At 41.9% G+C, this 5558-nt stretch overlaps 1 protein-coding gene across 7 annotated transcripts in view; it reads right to left on the reverse strand.

Moving 5' to 3' along the window:
- RAB27A (RAB27A, member RAS oncogene family) overlaps window positions 1–5558 on the reverse strand; it is a 70211-nt gene that overhangs the window by 13976 nt on the left and 50677 nt on the right. The gene's annotated exons all lie outside the window — the stretch shown is intronic.

Below are 5558 nucleotides of genomic sequence, written 5' to 3' on the forward strand. Positions count from 1 at the left end.
GGGAGCGGGGGGGGGGGGGGGGGGGGGGGGGGGCAGTTAGGGGCAATCATGCAGGCAGGCAGGTAAGCAGTTAGGAGCCAGTGGTCCTGGATTGTGAGAGGGATGTCCTCTGGATCAGGCCTAAACCGGCAGTCGGACATCCCCCGAGGGGTCCTGGATTGTAGAGGGTGCAGACTGGGCTGAGGGGACCCCCCATGCACAAATTTCATGCCCTGGGCCTCTAGTACACACAGACACACACACATACACACATACATACATGTACATATGTATATATTTTAAACTATTATTTGGTAAAATAATATTTTTATAGAAGTTATATTAGTAAAATAAGTTTATATAAGTTAAATAAAAATGAAGAAATGCTAGAAGTGAGAAGAAAAATAAAATGTATAAATCATCAAATGTTTACTTCTAATTAAGATTTGATATTACCAACTCTAACACTGAACATTATATCTTTAAAAAAACAGGACTAGAGAAGAGGAAAATACTTTCCAGAAAGGACTCTAGGTGGGTTTTTCCGGTGGGGAATTTACTGGGTGGGTCTGGATCCTGGGTAAGTCCATAACAAATGGAATGTGGTCTAAACAAAAGGGAATGTCAGTTGTGAAATGATCTAAAGGTCAGTTTCCCAGGGGAGGGGATATCAATTCAATTATTTGATCAGACTTAACACTTACTTCATAGGGTTAAAATGGGGATTGAATGAGTTAATTCAGTGATTACTCAGGTAAGGTCCATGGACTAGCAGCCTAAGAACTTGTCCTATATAATAAAGAGCTAATATGCTAATTAGACCAAGCGGCAGAATGACCATCTGGATGACCTTCTGGATGAAGCCTGGGCTGCGAGGGCCAAGACAGCTGGGACTGCGAGGGCTGAGCCCCTTGCACGGATTTTGTGCATCGGGCCTCTAGTTAGAAATATAATTCTAAGGTCTCAACCCAGATCTACTGAATCAGGAACACTCGGTAGATAATTAAGATTTGATATTACCAACTCTAACACTGAACATTATATCTTTAAAAAAACAGGACTAGAGAAGAGGAAAATACTTTCCATTGAAGATATGAAATCTTCAATATGTATATTTTATTTACCTAACTGGGCAGTAAGGACTCTTTTATCCTACAAGGGGGAAAAATACATACATACCCATAATTTCACATAATTTTGTCTATTATCTAAAATATATAAAGCCCAGAAGGGCAAGATTTATCTAACGTCTCAGTTTCCCTTTCTACTGATGGAAAAAGAAGTGGGTTTATTCTTTTTCGGTGTCAAAATTCTATGAGCACATATCTAACAAGAGTCCTTATAAAGTGCTTGAGCCTGGCAGGCATGGCTCAGCGGTTGAGCATCGACCTATGAGCCAGGAGGTCGCGGTTTGATTCCTGGTCAGGGAAAACGCTCAGGTTGTGAACTCAGTCCCCAGTGTAGGGGTGTGCAAGAGGCAGCCAATCAATGATTCTCTCTTATCATTGATGTTTCTATCTCTCTCTCCTTCTCCATTCCTCTCTGAAATCAATAAAAAAACATTTTTAAAAAAGAACACGACCTGAGTAGCTCCACAAGCAGCACATCAAAGGGAGGGCTCAGTCCTATCTGGTTTGGCTCAGTGGATAGAGTGTCAGCCTGAGGACTGAAGGGTCCTGGGTTCCATTCTGGTCAAGGGCACATGCCTGGGTTGTGGGCTCGGTCCCCAGTGGGGGACATGCAGGAGGCAGCAATCAATGATTCTCTCTCCTCATTGATGTTTCTATCTCTCTCTCTCTCTTTCCCTTCTTCTCGGAAATTAATAAAAATATATTTTAAAAAAGGGAGGGCTCATCAGGCACCGGACCCTGCTGGGGCAAGTTCTGCTTTGTGGGGTCAACCCTCACATAGCAGCTCATACACTGTGACAAGGTCAATCCTCACAAGTCAGTGAGCCTGAGAGTCAACCCCACCCATGAATGGGCCAAGAGCAATCAAGACTAAACTACAACAGGAGGGCTCACCTAACCTACAAAATGTACACTTCTGGGTCACCCAAATAAGGTGAAGATTCCATAAAAAAACTATGAAAACTGCCCAGCTGGTGTGGATCAATGGTTGAGCATGAACCTATGAACCAGGAGATCACAGTTCGATTCCAGGTCAGGGCACATGCCCAGGTTATGGGCTCGACCCCCAGTAGGAGGAAGCCAATCAATGATTCTCTCTCATCATTAATGTTCCTATCTCTCTCTCCCTCTCTCTTCCTCTCTGAAATCAATAAAAATATATTTTAAAAAGGTCAATGGAGCAAAATAGAAAGTCCCAAAATAAACCCACGCCAATATGATCAAGTAATATTTGACTGAGGCCAAGAATATACAATGAGATAAAGAAGGTCTATTCAGTAAATGGTGTTGAAAAATTGGACAGGTACATGCAAAATATAAACTAGACCACCTTCTTACACCATATATAAGAAAAAGCTCAAAATGGACTAAAGATGTAAATGTAAGACTCAAAACCCTTAAAACTAGAAGAAAACATAGGGGGTAAAATCTCAGACACTTCTCTTAGCAATAGTTTTTCTGATAATTTCCTCTGGCAAGAGAAACAAAAGAAAAAATAAACAAATGGGGCTACATCAAACTTAAAAGGTTTTGCATAACAAAGGAAACCATCAACAAAATGAAAACACAACCTACTGAATGAAAAAAGATATTCACCAATGATGCATCCAGTAAGGGTTAATATCCAAATTTTATAAACAACTTAACACCAAAAAAAACAAACAAACTACACGACCTGAGTAGCTCCACAAGCAGCACATCAAAGGGAGGGCTCAGTCCTATCTGGTTTGGCTCAGTGGATAGAGTGTCAGCCTGAGGACTGAAGGGTCCTGGGTTCCATTCTGGTCAAGGGCACATGCCTGGGTTGTGGGCTCGGTCCCCAGTGGGGGACATGCAGGAGGCAGCAATCAATGATTCTCTCTCCTCATTGATGTTTCTATCTCTCTCTCTCTCTTTCCCTTCTTCTCGGAAATTAATAAAAATATATTTTAAAAAAGGGAGGGCTCATCAGGCACCGGACCCTGCTGGGGCAAGTTCTGCTTTGTGGGGTCAACCCTCACATAGCAGCTCATACACTGTGACAAGGTCAATCCTCACAAGTCAGTGAGCCTGAGAGTCAACCCCACCCATGAATGGGCCAAGAGCAATCAAGACTAAACTACAACAGGAGGGCTCACCTAACCTACAAAATGTACACTTCTGGGTCACCCAAATAAGGTGAAGATTCCATAAAAAAACTATGAAAACTGCCCAGCTGGTGTGGATCAATGGTTGAGCATGAACCTATGAACCAGGAGATCACAGTTGCAATCGGACATCCATCTAGCAGTCTGGGAGCCCTCGGGAGATGTAGCAGTGCACCAAGCAGCAGGTGGCCAGGGGAGAAGCGGGCCTAAACCATCAGACATCCCGAGGGCTCTTGGCCCATTCATGGGTGGGGTTGACTCTCAGGCTAAGGTCTCAACCCAGATCTACTGAATCAGGAACACTCGGTAGAGGGTCCAGAATCTGTGTTTGTTGTGATAGATAGACAGATAGACAGACATATCTATACTAATAATAGAGGAATATGCAAATTGTGCGAAAGGGCGGAGGCCAGGCTGAGGAACCCCCTCAAATGCGTGAATTTCGTGCAGAGGGCCTCTAGTATTGAAATAACTATGTACAGTGCCAATTCAGTACTGGAAATACCAGGCAGAACACTTTGTAAAGTATACGACTGTCTAACCACTATGCTGTATACCTGAAACTAATACAAAATATTAAATGTAAACTCTAATCTATAATATTGAAAGCATAATATGCTAATTAGACCAGATGTCCTTCTGGATGACCTTCCGGACGAAGCCAGGGTTGCAAGGGAAGCCTGGGTCCCGGGGGCCAGAGGGAAGCCGGTGCCAGCAGCCGGGAAAGGAAGGCCTACTCCTGCATGAATTTCATGCATTGGGCCTCTAGTACAATAAAATTAAAAAACAAAACTAAGGTTTTCTATTATCAAAACCATAGCCAATGCCCTAGCCGGTTTGGCTCAGTGGATAGAGTGTTGACCTGCAGACTGAAGGGTCCTGAGTTCGATTCTGGTCAAGGGCATGTACCTCGGTTGCAGGCTCCTTCCCTGCCCAGGCCCTGGTTAGGGCATGTGCAGGAGGCAACCAATTGGTGTGTTTCTCTCACATTGATGTTTCTCTCTGTCTTTCCCTCTCTCTTCCTCTCTCTCTAAAAATCAATGGAAAAATATCCTCAAGTGAGGATTTGAAAACAAAACAAAATAAAACAAAAAAACCCACAGCCAATACTAACAAATCACCAAGTAATTTTGAAGTAGGAGGTAATTTGTAAGTGTTTTCATTATAAAGATTTGGATGTTAAAAATTTAACAACAGAGCCTTTCCCAATAGATTTTCTAGGTTTATACTAATGCAACTTATAAAGGTAAATGTACATTCGCAAGCTGTTATTTGGTCCAGTAGCAGGATTTTAGATTAGGATCTCTCCAAAAAGCCAAAATGAAGATATATATAGACACACAGACACACACACACACACACACACACACCGCCAATACGATCAAGTAATATTTGACTGAGGCCAAGAATATACAATGAGATAAAGAAGGTCTATTCAGTAAATGGTGTTGAAAAATTGGACAGGTACATGCAAAATATAAACTAGACCACCTTCTTACACCATATATAAGAAAAAGCTCAAAATGGACTAAAGATGTAAATGTAAGACTCAAAACCCTTAAAACTAGAAGAAAACATAGGGGGTAAAATCTCAGACACTTCTCTTAGCAATAGTTTTTCTGATAATTTCCTCTGGCAAGAGAAACAAAAGAAAAAATAAACAAATGGGGCTACATCAAACTTAAAAGGTTTTGCATAACAAAGGAAACCATCAACAAAATGAAAACACAACCTACTGAATGAAAAAAGATATTCACCAATGATGCATCCAGTAAGGGTTAATATCCAAATTTTATAAACAACTTAACACCAAAAAAAACAAACAAACTGGTTAGAAAATGGGTAAAGGACCTGAATAGACACTTCTCCAAAGAGAAGATACAGACGGCCATATGACATATGTAAAGATGCTCAACATCACTAATCATCAGAGAGATACAAAGTAGAACTACAATGAAATATCACTGCACACCTGCCAGAAAGGCTATCATCTATAAATCAACAAACAAGTGTTGGCGGGGATGTGGAGAAAAGGGAACCCAGATGCACTGTTGGTGGGAATGCAGATTGGTGCAGCCACTTTGGCAAGCAGTATGGAAGTTCCTTAAAAAATTAAAAAGGAAACTGCCTTATGACCTAGTGATTCCACTTCTGGGTATATATCCAAAGACACCCAAAACACTAATTCAAAGGAATATATGCACCCCTATGTTCACTGCAGCATTATTTATAACTAGAGGCCTGGTGCACAAAATTCTTGCACTGGGAAGGGGGTGTCCCTTAGCCTGGCCTGCACCCTCTTGCAGTCTGGGACCCCTCGGGG

The sequence above is a fragment of the Myotis brandtii genome, unplaced genomic scaffold, assembly GCF_000412655.1.
Source record: "Myotis brandtii unplaced genomic scaffold, ASM41265v1 scaffold709, whole genome shotgun sequence".
Classification (NCBI taxonomy): domain Eukaryota; kingdom Metazoa; phylum Chordata; class Mammalia; order Chiroptera; family Vespertilionidae; genus Myotis; species Myotis brandtii.